Here is an 18,614-nt window from a genome sequence, read left to right on the forward strand (position 1 = left end):
TCTGTTTTACTAGTACTATGTGCAAGAACCTAATGTGGAAAAGTTGAACAAATGAGGCAGAAAACTTTTAAGGTAGAGCAAGAAGAATCCTGGTTGCACATCTTCTGCCACCCTGCAGATGGGTCCCACACCACCACAGGAAACCACCTCGCTGCTGGTCACCCCCACAGCAGCCCAGCCACCTCTGGAGCCACCCGGCTCCAGATGGCAGCTGTCCTTCTGCAGCCACTGCCAAACAGACCAGTAATAATGGACTCACTTGAAAACAAAAAAATCCACTCTGTGATCAAAAAGCCACTGAAGTTCACGAATAATAGATGCTGGAGCACAGCCAGTAGAAATGTAGCTCATCACTAAACAAAGTCTGCATTCATCTGTGGTGGAAGGTCCATTTTTTAAATGGTGCATATTATTTAATTTTTGTCATTTGGGATGTTTAGGGAAATACTAAACCAAAGTGAAATAAAAATACACATGTAAAAGCCCAAACAGATACTAAAGAATTTGAAAGACATTTTGCTATGAAAAATATAAATAAAAAATTAGGAAACACATAATCAGGCAGAAAAGACATTGGAATAAGTTTTATCTTAAGAGATCTGGCAAAATTAGCCTATTTCCACAATAAAATATAGCCTGAGGCATTACCTTTATTTATTTTTCTCAACTATCTTTATTCACCTAATAGCACTACAAATCTGCCTGTGTAGATACAGAGATCTCATGTCATCATATTGCTCAAGTATATGCTGCTAATTAATAAACAGCAGATATAACAATTATCTAAAGCTGAATTACTGGTTTTACTTGATATTACCTGTCCATTGTCTTCAACAAAAATAAATAGGAGATACTGTTTCAGTGGAAATCTAAAGATTCAAGGCTTTTTGGACTCACTTTTAATAAATTACATGGAGTTTGATATAACATAGTTAATTCACAGACATAACAATGGGCCCTCTACAGAAATGTCAGCTTTCATAGCAATGGCCACCACTCAACAGGAAAAATGCAGTTTATCTAGATAAAGAGACTAAAACAGTTCAAACTACCTTATAAACAACAGCTCCCCTAAGAAAAGTGTGCATCAAAGTCTAACACCAATATACCATTTCTTCCAAGACCAGACATTATTTTCACCCAAAGAAAATTACCTGTAAGAGTACATCTAACAGTGCCCTCTGGTGAGAAGGTGCCCAAGGAATATGCTTTCGTTATAAGGGTAAAGAGGGAGATTTTTGTGGCAGGGCTGCTAAGTAATTCGGACAATTCCGCAAAATGAATTATGGTATCTCTATTCAAGACCAGCAATGAAGCAGTTAGGTGTTTTGAGATTAGAATTACTTCATGCAATGGGTTTATGCTCATTTTTTTAGATGCAGACTTGCATGAAGAAAGAGACAGTAGCCTTGACTAGGTGAAGATTTATGAGTGCTATAGACAGCATAGCTACTTTTATGGCTGAGAATGTAATAGATCCTAAGCAAACACTGATAAGTCCTCTATTCTTCTGAGAAGTATCCACCCACCAAGTGTCCTGACATTGGAAAGCCCCATAGTTTTGATAAGAATATAGACAAACTAACTGTAGAAAACAACTTCATTTCTTAAGGCAGTTGAAAACATTCATCAAATGTTTTGCAGGCAAGGGCTGTGTCTTCCTCCATTATTGGACAATGACCACTGCATTCTCAATCTCGCTGAAATGTGTAAATCTTACTGAAATATGTAAAATATATATGTATGTATATATACACACCCATAAATTCCATGTCTATATATCAGTATACATGCATGTGTATATATATATATACACATATAAACTCAAGTTAAAATATTAGAGAGACTTTGTCATTGGACGAAGAAGTAAAATTCTACGTTCAAAAGGTTTTATTGCCAAACACACCAGAAGGTACTTAATTAAAAAAAAACAGTTGAAACAAAGTTGTGGTGGTGGTTGAGGCCTGAAAATACCATTCTGGTCTGGTTTATTACCTGCTGTCTGGGGTGAAACCAAGAGTAGCTTTCCCAGGAACATCATGCTCCTTCATCTCTATCTCCTAGCCATCGCATCTGCTCTATCTCTGAAAGTACCATGGCAGTGATTTCTAACCTCCTCAGTGAAACCTGAACTTCAGCAGTGTTCTCATAAGGGTAGGAAGACTTAGGGACATTACCAAAGCTGTTTGTATCTATGATGTTTGTACTGCATAAGAATGAGAAAGTGAACTTAATGAAAATATTGCCCTAGTCAACTTACATATCTCTTATGACAATCATTCCTCTCACTCATATTAAATATGCCTCATCACCCTCTTGCTCTAACCATGGTGACTAATTAACTTCATGGTTTTCAAGGAAGGAACCTGGCAGTCCCACTTGGTTGTTTAACAAATAACCAGCTGTCCCCAGACAACTCAAAGGAGTCACTTCCAGCCAAGTTCCCTTGGGCCAGGTACAAACATCAAGCAGAAACCCACAGCAGCAGGTGGCAGCAAGAAGTGTGGGGGACAGGATCGGTAAAATGTCACCAGCAAATAAAAAAGCTGACTTTTACATTATTTTGCAATGTTTGGACAATTTATTATACCGAATGTGATGGCTACATCGGACATTGTAGGTCTTGATTATACTGTACAGCTCATCAGATTTATGTATTAGGCTCCTCTAATACCTTTACTTAACACCTTGCAACACGCAGCTATCAGCTTTCCCAAAACAGGAGCACTGGTACTTTCAAAGGAGGACAAGCTAATTAATTTTACACCAAAAAAATGGTGATATGTTGTAAACAGCAACAATAATTAAAATACTTTCAAAAAGTTGGAAGTTCTCCCCCCTTTGCAGAGCTTCACCCTGGCAAACAAGTGAATTGAGCAAACTCCATTTTTAAAAATCTAACCCGATTTTCCCAGAAAGCCCAATGTGGATAATGATACCAATTTGATTTATTTTGGCAAATAAAGAAGGGAAGGGGCTGTGAAAGTCAGATCTGTAGTAGAAATATTAACTTTCCTGATAATACTTAAGCAAGCACTAAAGATACTAGAGCAAAAGCTACCTTTTTATTATGGCAGCAAACAGCATTCAGCCTCATGAGGCCAACAAGCATCACTGTAATGTATGAAAAACAGAAATGGTTCAGGTCAGTTGAGGGTCTTCTCTGAACCTCAGGTGTAGGGTAAGTTAACAGTCAGCAAATTAAATTACTGGCTTTTAAACTTTCTCATGATATATTTTGTATAGTTACATAGATACTTGTAAATAGGGAAAGCTGCCAACATAAGACTTCATTCAGCAGGAAAACGGAGAGTGAAACTATTAGCGTAAGATGTCACCATTTGCTTATACAAGAGAATTAAGAACTCGAAACATTATGTTAAGCATTCCTCGCTGGTGAAGTAAGTGGTAGCTGAAAGTGCTAGGATGATAATGTGGTTATTTTCTGACACATTGATAATTTTGGTAGAGTGAAAAAAAATTATCCAGGGTAGTTGTAAACAATACTGCATGGGTGTCTAGTGGAAGTAACACAGACGTTTAAAAGCAAACAAATATGAAAAAGCACACTGCCGCAGAAAAACTGAAAATTAACAAAATGTGACAAATTTGTTAAAGTCCTTGTAAGTTCAAAGTCAATAAGATGTGACTGTAATGAACATTTTTTTGAGATACTAAAAGCAAGAATATAAAAATGTCAGAAACACTGTCCTGCTCCGGGGTTCAGCCCAGGCTTGTTCCACCTTGCTACAAAGCTCCACATTCCCTAGGGCGCAGCGCACTCCCTTGTGTGCTGCCAAGACTACTGCCAGCCGCCCTCTCCCTGAGCCTTTGTACAAGAGTTAAAGGAAGCTTTACTGAAATTAACTACTTATTAATCAAAGGCAAAATAATTCTCTCTCTCTCTCAGCCACATGAGATAGGAGGGGACAGTTATTTGGAAACTGGAGAGCCCTAGAAGCGCCTCTGACTTTTTTAGCTCAAAACAGTGCACCTCTGTCACTGCTGCGGCATGATTGCATCAAGCCAACTTTACTCTTCTGTTCACAAAGGGGGAGCTTCACATGTCTCAGATCAGTCACAACTTGCCCTACTGATTCTAAAGGGAAATGGAAGGAAAATAAATATGCTATTATTCTAGATTAAAAAAAAAAGGTGCTCTGACAGCAATGTTGCATAGTAAATAAAAAGAAATCCACTCTAATCAAATTTATTTATTATTCCTTTAGCGGTGTTACACTGACAAAAAATGGACTCTGCTTTCTTTCGGCTGTGGGATCACACTATTACGGATCCTTCAACACAAAGTTACAAGAAAAAGCAGTACGAATATTTTTTTGTTTGTTTTATCAAGTTTTTATAGTGTCTAGGTTTTCCATCTCAACTGTTCTTGTTCAAACTAAATCTAGTTCACAAAAAAAATCCCCACCTTATTTCCCTGAGAACCTAGTTATTTTATCTACCTCAACAACCAAGCTACTCTACCTTGTCATTTCAATTTTCACATATTTTCTCCTTGTGTATTAGTTCTATGATTCAATAAAATCTCATCTCTTCAGCCCACTGCCATAAACTACTGTCCGGAACAAAGCTCTCCCTCAAATTCAATCTCAAACAAAATGAAAAAGAGAAAATCACAAATGAGAAAGTGGACCGCAACCAATCCTAGGGGCCCCATTCTCACAAGGTCTGCAAGTTATTTTGCTTTATCAAGTAAACCCGAGCTACGGAAAGGTGCTATCACCTCTCTTGCTGCCAAAAGAGAAAGTGTTAATAAAAACAAGATCTTCTTCCAGGGACATTGGAGTGTCAATGTTAATCACTGATTTGGCTGAAATGCATTTCTTGATCTTAAAAGTGATTTTCAGATTAAATACAAATAACTGAAATCTTAATGTTTAAATAAATAGGGACACGGACTACCACATATCTGGTGGAATTACTATCACATATCTGGTGGAATTACTGTTGCAAAACTATGATTACTATAAATAGTAATTATTTACTGTAATGGTAACACCTAGAAATCCTTTGCGCTCATCTGAGTTTTCTCTCAGACATTTAATATCCCCAGTAACCAGGAAAGCAAGAAAAACCTTTACATGTATGTCATCTATACCGCTACACAAAGCACTGAGATACAGGTGATCTCACAGTTGAAAGAACTTTCAGAAAGGGCCAAATTTATTTTTGTTTCAAAATTTATAATATTTATTGCACTTTCCTATACAGCCTCCTAAAAGCTTTGTAATTTCAGTCTTCAACTCTCTGCATGTTTTTTTCTCCTGTTCACATGCCTTTAATAGCTTTGTATAGAACCCCACCTGCTAAAGCCTCTCTGAGAAAGCTGTAATAGCTGTAATTTATAGGACTGGATTATGAAGCTTTTCCTTCAAATGAAAATCCGGAAAACACCAAAAATAAAGCACTTACATAGCATACATTTATAAATGCTGGAATTGAGCCACTATATGCAAACCTGCAAGTTGAAAGGACTGAGCAAAGAATCAATTAAGGTTCTCTACAGTTAGAAAATGCTTTGTCATATAACAGTGGCTGGAAGTAATTCTTGCAATCAAGAACAAGCAATTGTCTGTATCCATACTGTGCCTTTGTTGAGGTACAACTAGGCAAGCCCATACAATTGCTTCAATGGAAATACATGCAAAGGGAGCTGGCACTGAATTAAAAAATTACTTTCACACAATGAAAGCATGTTTTAATAATATTTTTTTTCTTTTTTTTCATTTTTCTTCTATCACAGTGATTTTTAAATTGTGTAACTCAATTAATTCAAGTGCAGTCAGCAGAGAAATCAGCAATAGAGTGTGCAGAATTGGTGCAAATATTCCCACATGCCACACGACAGCAGTGACATACTAATAAATAGCATATTGATGCTGATGTTCCTAGGGTGTCAGTGACTATTAAAACAGTTCCATTTTGTTGAAAAGCTGTATTTAAAATTCTTTATTCAACTGCAAAGAGAAAATACTATTTATAAAGCTATTTTGTACTTCTTCAGTTGAGCTTTGAAAATGTTAGGTTGCAGTGAAAAATTGCTAGCACTTCTTTATAACTTCAAAGTAGTCTCTCTTTCTTATCAGGTTTACCCTGATGTGATTCCATAAGCATGCATGTGTGTAGAATGAGACATTAGTGAACTTCACAAGCTACAACAGATTAAAAGTAAGCCTCTAATGTGCATACATATAGACACCTTGTAATATAAAACCACAACTTTCCCATTGCTGTACTGCAGCATAAATCTGTTACTACTACTTTATCTGGAAAATGCTCATTTTTAATGTCTTAACTTTTTTTTTTTTTTTTTTTTTTAAATCTAAGCAGAAAATCCTTTCTTTGTGAACTCCTGCAAGGCTCAGTTCTGAGCCCTCTGTTCGGTTCCCTCCCAGGCCATCACCTTACTACTTCCTGAGCACTGAACCTGAGGTTATCTGTCACCTATAACCTTAACCACCACACCAGCTTCAGTGATGCTTATTTGTAGACACTTTAACACCTGTTAACATACCTCCTTATCCTTTGTCCCTGCTTTTCAAGTAAGTTCTCGGCTTCCTCTTGACTTACAACACCAAAGCCTGAGATGTGCCCAAACAAAGCATCTCTTTCATTACTTATCCCTTGTCTCTGCTCTTTCTCAACTGCTTCCATATTTCATAATTCCAGCATCAACCTGGTTCTTGTCCTCCTGCATCTCATCTGCTTGCAAACTGCTTGCTGATTACTGAAACATTCACTGTATATAAAAACTTCCTTGGCACTCAGCCAGAGTGTGCTTTTTTCCCCTCAAAAAACTGTGAGGGCAACAGTTTGTCCCAGACCTAGCAACTCAAAGTTTTGCAGACGTTCCTTTTCGAAGATACTTCTACCTAGAAGTCCAACCCAAATAGTTGCTATGACCGATGACTGAACTGTGATCTTCCCGGCCATAGAACCCCAGGTGCTGAAGGTCAGTCACTTCATTTTATCCCTTCCAAACATGAGGTGGGAGAGCAAAGCCTTTGGAAATACACCCTACAGACATCTTCAAATTCCTCACCTTGGCTTTCATCTGTTTTCAATTTAGCCACATCTCTTTATTCCATAAAGCCAAGCTCTCCAGTCCTACAGATGTACAGATTGTAATCCATCCTCTAACACACAGAATGATGCTCCTGCTCCTTGCCCAAGAGTAAGTTACAAGAAAAGAATAAATTTCCTCCAGCATTAACCCCCTCCCTTTCCAAAGGATTTGCTTGGAGGAAATTACAGCAATGCAAGAAGAATGTGGTATGCCACATTTTTTCATGCTGTAACTGCCCACCAACCAACTCTATTCAATACAGAGCCAGCTGTTCTCCTTGTGCCTTTAGCAAAAGCTGGTGGATTACCCAAAAGACAAACAAAATGAAAGAAAAAAGAAAAAAACCAAACTCCCAAACACACACACACAAAAAACCCAGGCATATATGATCAGCCTTTCTACAGAAAAAAAGACCTTTGCACACTATTCTTACTTATTAATGCTAATATCTATAAGTAACTTGCACACACCTTGATTCAGCTAGGGCAAGGCAATTATGATGGACAGCTATACTAAAAATGGGAGAAAAGATATGCAATGGGAAAAATCAAGTTTTACCTTCATATAGGTCAAACACAATTTTACTTAAATAAAAATTTGCATAGTTGTTCTTTAGAGACACGCACAGGAAGTCTGAAATTAGCTGTTTGGACATAGATATCAACACAGAACAGGCATCAAGGCTCGATCAACAGGCATCATTAGGCATCAAGAAATTGCTCAGGGAATTTAAAATGTGTGGGATTCTTTCCTTCGTTACAACTAATTCCATTTCTTAACATAGCTTATTAAACCTTTTTTTTTTTTTTAATTGAAGTAATAGTCTACAGATAAGGTTCTTCCATGTGGGACATCATTCCAAGGTGTTCTAAGTGAAGTTCTTAGAAACTGAAAAATGTGTTGATCAAGATAAAGACTAGTTAAACATGTATTCAATTTTTTTTAAATTTTGCACTTTAATTTTAAATATTCTTTTGAAGATCTATTTCAAAAAACAAACCACTGAAGTATTTATTGCTTTTGGCTTTATTTTGGTGGAGATTATTCTTAAAAAATTTAAATAAGCTTAACCTAAAATTCCTAAACACTGACTGTATGTTGGAAAAAATATAATTACCTATACCTATTTAAAGTATATCTACTCTATAAAAAGTAAGAATTGTTTAATAAAGAAGTTGTTAAGGGCTTTGTTTTTTCTTACAACTGTGTCTACTATAGCTGCGTCTGCTTTGGTATTGTTTCACATTTTACTGCATGAAAAAGTAGATGTCACTGTACTTATAAGCATAGCAAATCTTATTTCTTCACACATTCATTACATATGACATTCAATATTTTTCTAATTCAAATAATTCCTATCTTCACATTTTTCTGTAGGTCATCATCAATCCCATCCCATTTATTTTATTTGGCGTAATCCCCACAGGGTTACTGCAAGGAATTGAGAAGATTCAGTATCATTAAAGGTTGCCAACTATGCATAAAAGTAAGTGACCCTTTCTCGCACTATAATCTGCTCAAAGAACTTCCAAAACACTCACTGTAAGTTTTATATAAAAGTCAACAATATTCTTCTCTCGTATGGTGTCTTTTTTCAGGAACTCAACACCTTTTGCTTTAAATGTCGACTGCTTAAGGATAGGGCCTATCTTTAAAACAATTTCTATATTTATTCACGTTGAGCATCCACTTTCTAGTCCACGATTGCACAGAATATTTAGGAATGCATTTAACCTGGTACATTTAGTTTCCAGGAAAGCAAGGTAGCAGATGAAAGAAAGGTAACAGTGGCAGCATACAGCACACCATGTATGATCACTAAGTCTCTCACGGACCGCAGTTTGCGAACCACTGATCTGTTCAACTACAAACACAAGTATTTATAGACTAGCAGATATATTTAGTGTCATAAACATCCCCTTTGGTTGGAAAAATTCAATTACATACACTGTTTAATATTAGGTGGCTGGTTTGTTTTCTTTTTCTTTTATTCTTTCTTAAATTACAAGGCTAATGAGGCATAGAAAATGATTCTAAATTAATTTAGAAAAGGATGTAAGGCTTGCTTTATGGGAAGGTTATTGATTTTAAACAGGAATCTAACTATGTCACATACTAATAACAGCATTAAATGTTTTGTATCAGGGCAAGAAGGCAAGCAACTTGCAGATGATTCACAGATGTAGTATCCACATGCTGTACCTAAAGCTTGAAATACACTATAAGTAGCTCCCACTGTTCCCAGGAAGAAGATATCCTTGTATGTACACAAGCTCATCTTGCAGTTCTAATGTAACTACACTGACTCTAGGGTCAGTGTCATCTCAAACAGTCAGCATTGGGTCTGACCCAAAATGGGTTAGAATTCTGAACTCAGTGCTGTTAGGAGCAGGACACAGAGAAAGGTGAGGATGTTTGTGTTCTTTAGCACACCAAATCCAAGCTGTGTATGGAAAGCATCTCAGCTGAAAGGGATTCCTGCAAAGAGCAGACACTTGGCATGGCACAGATTTTTCTTGGTATCTGAAAAAATATAACTTGCCTTATCAAGGATTACAGGACATGTTGAGTTCTTTATCTAGCCAAGAGCAATGGAGCATCTTTGATTTCTCAGGATCACATGCTGCATTTGTGGTGGGCACATGTATCCTTAGCAGAGAAGTGTACCATGCAATCCATTTTCAAGATTTCTGAAACATTAGTGGGTTGGTGCCAGGGCTCCCCCAATTTTCTGCTTCCAGTTGTACTGGTCTGAGGTAGAACAGAGATCTTAAATCAAAAAATAGAAATCTGTTACTTGGACCACCTAAAATTTCCAGACAAGGCAAACAAAGAAGGTGTTTTCATAGTGACTTCCTAGGGCATGCTGTCTTTCTGGGGCTTATAGTGTGTTTAGTTCTAAACTGCAGCTTCTCTACATCTATTTAACTATGTTACTTTTCCCAACTAATTAAATACTCCTGGTACCAGAAGAGTTTTTCCTTCATGACCTTCCCCATACAGCTGAGGTTTAACAAGCACCTTGTTGGCTTGAACTGCTCTACCATGCTGCTTTTCATCCTCTTACGAAAAGCAAGAGCTCTGCCTTACGAATTCAAGGCTACTAGATGCAAAAGGAGACCATAATGGGTTAAAAAGTTTGCTGCAATCTCATATATATGTTCTTCAGGCTGTTCAAAGCTGTGCTCATTTTCTACCTGCCAAGGTTTTTGCAATTCATACATGTATCTTAATTTCAGAATGCTCATTTATGTTCTCTGGTACCATAGAAACTTGGGAATGATCATTGGGAGTGTTTTTCATTTTCTATCCTCTTCCAGCTTCAAATACATCTTGGGAAATAAATTACTTGACCTACTGGATTAAAATAAGATAAAAACCCCAGTATTAAGTTCTGTACTAACAAAATTCATGGTAAAATTTCTGTTAAAATTTCAATCCCTTCCTCAGGCAGAGCCTGCAAACTGCTTAACATTTCCTTGCCCTTGAAATGTAAGCCTACTAATTGAAATTTTCCTTTTTGCTCTGTTATTAAAAAGGTCTTTATAGACTTCCTATTGGAAAGATTACTATAGTGGAGATGTTCATTCTCCTACGTACCACAAATCAACAAGATGGTAAACATAAGGAATTAGTTTCCCTCAGTGAATTTTCAAGCAGGCAAATATCCCTACTGTTATATATCCACCAAGTCAGCTCATTCTTTTTGGCAGGAAAAGAAATGAATGATTTTTGTTGACAAAACAGTTTGTTGAGGTCTTGGCTGCAATACTCTAGAACTTCAGCCTCAGCTCTCCTCAGAACTGACCATTCCTTTCAACGGGTACAGCTGAGAGGGACATGCACCCAGACCTCAGCCATGGAAGTTCAACATCCACTATATCAATGCAAGTGCCTCTGTATTTGGCAATTTAAACAACTGTCTCAACTGCAGACAAGGATATGTATTAATCTTGGCACCTTTTTTATGGGGACAATGACCTTCAGGAGAGGTGGGAGGTTAAGTGGACAAGCAGGAGGTGCTAATGCCTTAAGCTGCCTCTGTTTTGGCTCAGCCTGAGAACAGAAGTGAAATGCATCGGTCTGCGTCAGGGAACTTGTACTTCTCTGCTCTTCCTTAACGGCAAACAAGAGTATCTGGCTGAAACCTGAAAAATTTGGCTGAGGAGAGGGACACAAAATTAACCCAAAAGCTCAAACCAGACTTGTGTTCTGTGCAGCACAGAATGCACCTACATTTTTAAAAGTAGTATGGGTTGTAAATTCCTGGGATTTGGGGCTCTGGTTCATCCCACATATGTTTTACTCTCAATGCCAAGTAACAGTAGTTAATGAGATACAGACCCTGTAAAGAACGTTTTATTTGAGATAAGTTCTTTTCATCTTGGCTCACTTTAAACCGAAAAAGCCATAACCAACCAACAAACTCCACTCTTAATAGTGCTTAGCCTAATACACCTGCAATTAGCTTAATGCATTTTACATTTTTACAACTCAAACTTCTTCCCCCTACACCTGAAGCTACTTTTTGCTCTTTGGGGACATTCCAGTGGAAGATTTTTTTTTTTTCAGAGAGTGTTTTGTCGTTGATATAATGTATAATGACCTCGTTTTCCAGGCAAGCTTGGCTGTCAACACCAAACCCTTGAAGGGACTAGTCTGTATTCCTGTAATTTATCTAGAAGATTCTGAACTGAAACATATCAGGATAAATCTCCTATTAACACCGCATGCCTTCCTTTGCATTTTCCCCCCTCTTACTGTCATGGCCAAAGTTATTCATATTACTATGACCAAATCTAAATTTCTGCCTTAAACTTATGTCAGACCAAGTTCTGGCACTTGAAAACTGAAGTAAATTAAAACCCACTGTCTCTAAGTGTCCCTAAACTACTCATTAAAATTACATGTTTAATACTAATATAAAGTCACTGAAGCTCAGTCAGTCAGATAAAATGGGAAAAAAGACAGTTAAAAGCAATAATATAGGGTAAAACATTGCAAAACACGAACTGAGACAAGACGCTTAGAAGACATTAAAGCCTCTTTAAAAATGCGAATAATTTTGAATTCGGACATGAAGCCAGGAATATCAGTGTTCTCCCAAAAGGCAAGAAAGGTATTTAGTAAGGATAATACATGCCTATTATGTAGGTAGCATCTACCAGCAAAATCAGAACTAGCAGTAAAAGCTATGCATTGCTTTCACTGTTCATAAGTAAAAAGCCTACTTCCGTTTTTGTGAGGACAAAAGAAGAAACACGGATCAAAAGGTAACAGCCCGGAAACCATACACAACCATCAATGTACAGGATCAGTATCCCACTCAACAGGGTCACTGCATGGCTACCAGACAGTCCAGCAGAAAAGACTGTTTTCAACTTGTCTAGCAGTTGGGAGCAAGGAAGTAGTAAACAGGTGAGGTATTTAGCAATTTGGTGAACAAAATCCTATCAATTTCCAAAATTATAATTTTACCCTTGGAATTACAAAAGCAGGTAAAAGCCAACACTGACTACATCTGTCAGGTGCAGAGAGAGGACAGTGAGCATGTATTAATGTGCAATCGCAGCGTGGTCATCATCTTAATTCTCCGAGTAGTGTCTAGACCTCTACTGAGAGAATTTCACCTGCTAATGTAGTCAGTCTGACATTTCCTTGCAAAAGGAATAAATATTATTATCCTGAAGGGCACAGCAAAAGATACTGTCTGCAAGACACTTTGGGATGTGATTCTGAAACAGGTGGTTATCAATAAGGATCATCTTTCTCATCTTAGTCATCAATCTGGAAAAAAGAAACTGTGTAGCTGCAGGAGACACAAAAAGTTCCTGAGATACATGAGGCCACATGGTGGTTGCAGTAAGCAATCTTCAAGCATCTGGACCAGCTCTGAGAGTATGAACTGATCCCACTCAGTGCTCAGTGCTGATACTTAACATATTAGCAGTTAATGAAGAAATGTCTTATTTAACAAAGAAAAAGGGAAATTCAAATCTGCGCAACTTTCTGCCAGTGAGGCCTATTTTGGTTAGCAAGCAACTGGTTATTGATGGAAATTGCCACTGTCTCAGACAGGTACAAACAAGGCTGGTGTAGCCTAGCAACCTCATACAAAAACGATTCTTGACGAGAGGATGCTCGCTGCAACATCGCCATAGATGCACGATGAACTGCAAGCAGAGTCGTATCTGTCATTTCTTGGAGGCTCGATCCCCCTCTCCCACCTGAGCCGAATCCCTGTGTTCGGGCAGGTACATACACATCAAAAAATACTCCTCTGTCAGAGAATCAGAGAACTAAATACAGATCAAGACCCAGAAGTCCAGGGGCAAACTTTCCCATGCTAAGGGTAGACAGTGGAAACAGCACTACTCGTACAGGTCTATTGCAGTTGGCTTCCCAGATAAACAGGAAACAAGGAAAATTCATGCAGCACCTTATATACTGCCGACTGGTAACGTATGTCCTTGTTGCCTGGATACCTCTAGTGAATTACCAAGCAAGGGTGCGAGTCTTTTTGCTAGTCAGTATTAAATAAAAAAATCCCAAACTCCTACTCATCAGAGGCAGAAGATTCACATGTAGGCTTCCTGCACCCCTGCCAGCCGAGTGCCAGAGACAAATCGAGCCTTGAGAATTTTAAATCTTGCGTGTTGCCATGCCACGTTATGAACTAGATCTCGCACAATTCATCACCCAAGTTGCAGAAAAATAGTTCAAGAACTCAAAATAATGAATTCTGTCATTTTCAATAGAAGTGTGAAGGGAGAATTATGAATGAACCTTTTAAAAACACGTATGTGGAGGGAGATTGCCCTTCTACAAAATGAAAGCAGCAGGCTTCTATTTAAATGGCCCAATCCTGAAAGCGAGACCTTTCATTTTCAATTAACTTAAATTGACAATTGAGAAAGGTTTGAAAATGTTGTTGGAGCCTTTCAGTTTGATAGATCTCAGCTCTAACATTACACACAGCATTCTGACCTGATTCTTAGGGTGTGCTGTTTTAAAACTGAAAATTTGAAATTAAAAATATTGGATCCAATCAAAGCTGTTGCAAGACATTCAAACACCTTAATCTCTTAGAAATGTCTTTTCTTATCATGATATGTTATATAATGCATCATTCAGTAAAATACATTAAAACCTAAAAGCCAGGCCTTCCCGCAACCTTATGTTACTTATGTTGCAGTGATACTTTAACTGAGAAATTAAATTATATCACAGAACATGTTACTATGTACAACAGGTTACTATTTACCACAGAAATAAAACCTTCCTCTATATTCTAAAGCAGACTACGTTACAAGTCTACATTACCAGAGTAATGTAATTGTCTAATATTATATGCCTTATATAAACCTCACCCATCATAGGCAAATCAAACTAACTTTCAGGCTTAATATTAATTTTTAAACACAGAAATGGAAGACATCTGAACAGCTGAACCACTTCATTAAATAAAAAATGAAAATAAATAAATCAGAGGACATTTCAAAGCTCACAAGCAAGAGACAGAAGTTTGAAATCATTGAGAAATGAGGCAGAGAGATGTCCACATTGAAAGGGTCCGTCTATCAATTCATAAATGGAGTACCTTGCCCCTGCTACTTGACATGTAAAAGGATGTAGTAAAAGGATGTAAAAGGACAATCTGCTCAGCTCAGAATTCCCACATACCAACGATGCAGTCTTAAATCAGTTGTGAATTATTATTGTTTTGTTATAGACTCAATTACCAAATAAACAAAAACAGACAAAAAGTTGATTTTTTTTTTCTATCATGTGGGTTACCACATGACTAGTTTTGAATTTTTTTCAGAAAGCCTCTTTCAATTAATGACCTGTGAAGAAGAATTAGTATTGTTTAAAGTAATGTTTTGTTTCTTGTAGCCAGTGGAAATTGATGTACGCGATCCAGAGTTGCAGGTAACACTGATGATGCGCTGGTCCCCATTTTTCCACCCCAGTCATGAAGAGCTTGGAGAGACAATACCACCAACCTCTTGTAGTACTGGAGTCCACATGCACGTGATATAAATTCTGCCACAAAGTTTGAAACAGGAAGCCATGAGAAGCACAACGACCGAGTTCTGTTATTGCACTACTGCAGCTGTTTGGTTAACTCAGTAGGATCAAACAGGATTTGATTCAGAGATTCGGATTTGGCCAAGCAATACTAGGCTATATCTCAAGGAAGGGGAATGGTAAAGTTGTGTTTATACTAGAACGCTTTTGTTAGGGAATTGCCCTAGAGATGATTTAGTGATGAGCACAGATTAGCTGTAAACATCACTTGGCCATCCAAGGAACTGGCTATTATAGACAGGCCACAGGAATCCCATTTTCCGTGTACCTCTTAGGCTCTTCCCTCATGGGAGGCAGGACAGAGGTCAGTGGTAGCTCAACGACAGCAGAGGCTTTTCCCAATACACTGCCAAAGAGTAATTACAATAGCTGTACTGGAAATGGAAACTGGACCCCTGGATTGCTCCAGTTTTACACTACTGCTACTGAGTACAAAATTATGAAATAAGAGATGTTCCTCAAGGTATAAGAGATAAACTGGTATCTCAGATGTATCTGAGATAAGCTGCTGAGAAAGTTATGCTTTGTGCTAAGGAAACACAAAGTTTCTGTTTTGGGAAATGAGTCCAAATGCATGAGCTGCTAAAATCCAAGGTAACACCATGAACAAGATAACAGCATCCTGATCTTGTCCTACACCTGATTTTATTTTTTTTAAAATGGATGTATGAAGTGAATCTTAGGCAGTCTGGTGCGCTTCAGTAAGAGAGAGAGAGACTGGGCGCCAAGTACTGGGCAGTGGAAATAGCACTTCTAACATTCTGGTTTTCCTCTCAGTGCTTCAGAGACTGAAGATTAATGAGAAGTATAAACTGAGTTACCACTGAGCATTTTGTCCCTCTTCTCCTTATCATATGACTATAAAAAGGAAAAAGAAGGAAATGACCAAAATAGTGTTTGTAATCTTTGAAAATCACCTGCATGTATATAGACGTTTCATATGCCTCCTATGTAAGTTGTAAGAATTTCTGTTCTTATGGAACATGGGGAATTACATAGCACTTTATAGTTTCCTTCAGCACATAAGAGACCTGGGGACTTTGAAAGCTGTGTAGCATAGGGAATCTTATTTGCTAACTCAGTTTTAACAAACTCTGCACCAATTAACAGAGATGTTAAACTACTCTACTGACTTTGTAATGTGGATGAGAAACCACAGGCTCATCAAAGTATGTGCAGCACCATACAGGAAAAGGCCTACACAAAGGAAGGTCCAATTTAACATCGCCAGTTTACTGTGGAATAGCATTCACCATTGTAAATGTGAAAAGTCCCTTTACAATACTGTTATCATTGCAACCTACTGTCTACTTCAGAAAATGTTTGACTGTTATCTCCCATTACAGTGTACAGAAACAGATGTGCGACTCGCAGGTGCGACATCTGAAAGTTGGCTTCCATCAAATAGACCCCATAAACCGTGCACCTGCAACACTGTAAAAGCACTGCAAACACTGCTGGATCCGCATGCAAAACTCATCCTTGGCTTGCTTTACCCGTTTCATGTTTGAAGTTCTCTTTTGTAATTGTTTTTTCCCTAAGGGAAGTACATCGTGATTCTCTACCATGGCGCTCAGCACCGGCCAAGCGCTATTACCAGGCGCAGCCCTACCATAACAAACCCATCTGCTGCACAGGTGACCGTAAGGGCGGGCCGGAGAGACAAATAAGGGAGCCAAAACCAACAAGCCTGTTGCAAATCTTCCTAAACCCGCTGCAAAGCTGGGACTGCGAATGCTGGGGAGTCGCAGATGCCAGCACAGCCCCAGGAGCAGCGCGGCCGGCCGCCGGGCAGGGGCGGCCCGCGGGGCGCTGCGGGTCTGGGGGGCGCCAGGCTCCGCTGGGGACACACGCACACCCCGCCCCGGCGCGCGGGGCCCTGCCCGCGTAGCGCGTCTCTCCGGTGCGCCCCGGGCGCCGACAGCAGGGACACGTGACCAGGCGCCTTACAAAAATAAATAAGGATCTACTTTAAAAACAATTGTATGAAATGAAGTCTCGCCCCCCACACCGGCTGTTGTCCGTTTCGCCACGAGCCGGGTTATCTCCCCCCGGTGCGCGGGGCTGTGTCACTTGGCGGCCGCCGGCGCCGCCAGCCCCGGGGAACTTACCGGCGGGGCCGCCCCGTCCCTCGGCCTCCGGCGGCGCGGTCGCAGCTCAGGGCGGCGGCATCCCCCGGGCCTCCTGCCTCCCCGCACCCCCCGGCTCCCCGCGGGCGTCCCGGCGCTGGGCTGCGTGACTTGTTGGTGTGGCCGGTACCGTCTCTACCATATGCTGTAGCGGGAAGGAGGAGGAGGAGGAGAGAGTGTGTGGGGAGGTGGGTGGAGGGGGGGAATTAACTTTGCTCAATGGCGACAGGGCAGCAGCCTCAGCCCAAGCATCAGATCGATTTACTAAACAAACTGAAACGTGGGTGGGGATGTTAAACAGTAACCAGCAGCAGCCTCAATGAAAAATGAAAGCTGCTGCCGCCGACAACGACTGGCCCTGTGCGCAGCCCGCGCCCCGCCGGCGGGTGGGCCCGGCGCTCCCGGCCCGGCCCGGCCCCGTTGGGCTGCGCTTGGCGGCAGCCGCGGTGTTGTGGCGGGGCTTGGTGCCCCCCCCAGCCCCGGTGCCCCCCGGCTGGCTCGACGGCAGCGCCCCCCGGCCGCCGGGCCACGGAGCGCCCGGTCCCTCGGCTGCAGCACGCCGGGCTACCGCCGCCTCTGCGCTGCGGGCGGGGAAGTAAACCCCCGGCCCGCCCTGCTCTGCCCCCGGGGGAGAGCCCGGCAGCCCCGCAAGGCCGCAGAGAACGGCGACCCCCGGCCGCGGGACGTCCCCGCTGTCCCCCGACCCGCAGCCCTCCGCTCTCCGCGGTGTTCGGTAGCCACAGATTTGCGGGCGCCCAAACCTCGAGGGTTCCCCACCGAGGGTCGCTCCCTTTGCTCCACTGCAGCTGTCGAGGGGGGTGGGGGGGTGGGACCCCCCCGGGTGGGACCCTCCCCTCTTTTTTGTTGGGCGCCTGGTTATCTAAAGAAACGGGACCAAACATGGGGACCCACTGCAAACTCTGGGCTCCCTGCACTAAACACGTTTCGTCGGCCGCTCCCGGCCCACCGGGAAGGTCGTGACACAAGGAAATATTTATAAAATAATAATTGTCATTGTCCTCCGACACTGAACATTCACAGACTCGAAACAATAATTAACGCCTTGCCTATGATATCACCAGCTCACACCCACAAAGGCATCAGGAAGAAAGGAAATAATTCAAGGCAGTGAAGGTGGTGTCTTGTCACTCCAGGTATCACGGGGGGTGGGGGGGGGTGGGTGGGGGGTGGGGGGCTGGTTCGGGGGGGACGCTCCCTGGCGGCGTGAGAGGAGGATATTTGGCAGAAGTCCCCATCTAGGAATGACGAAAGTCCCCGTGGAAAGGGACTGCCTTGCCGTGGATGCG

General features: G+C 40.7%; 1 protein-coding gene across 2 annotated transcripts in view; it reads right to left on the reverse strand.

Annotated features, from left to right (window-relative positions):
* Positions 1-17,525, reverse strand: part of HNF4G (hepatocyte nuclear factor 4 gamma) — a 61,042-nt gene extending 43,517 nt beyond the window's left edge. For both annotated transcript variants that reach the window (XM_037380417.1, XM_037380415.1), the window contains exon 1: positions 17,290-17,525. The gene's annotated coding sequence lies outside the window, so the exon portion shown is untranslated. The remainder of the gene's footprint in view (positions 1-17,289) is intronic.
* Positions 17,526-18,614: the final 1,089 nt, after the last annotated feature.

The sequence above is a fragment of the Falco rusticolus genome, chromosome 3 (genome assembly GCF_015220075.1).
Source record: "Falco rusticolus isolate bFalRus1 chromosome 3, bFalRus1.pri, whole genome shotgun sequence".
Lineage (NCBI taxonomy): Eukaryota > Metazoa > Chordata > Aves > Falconiformes > Falconidae > Falco > Falco rusticolus.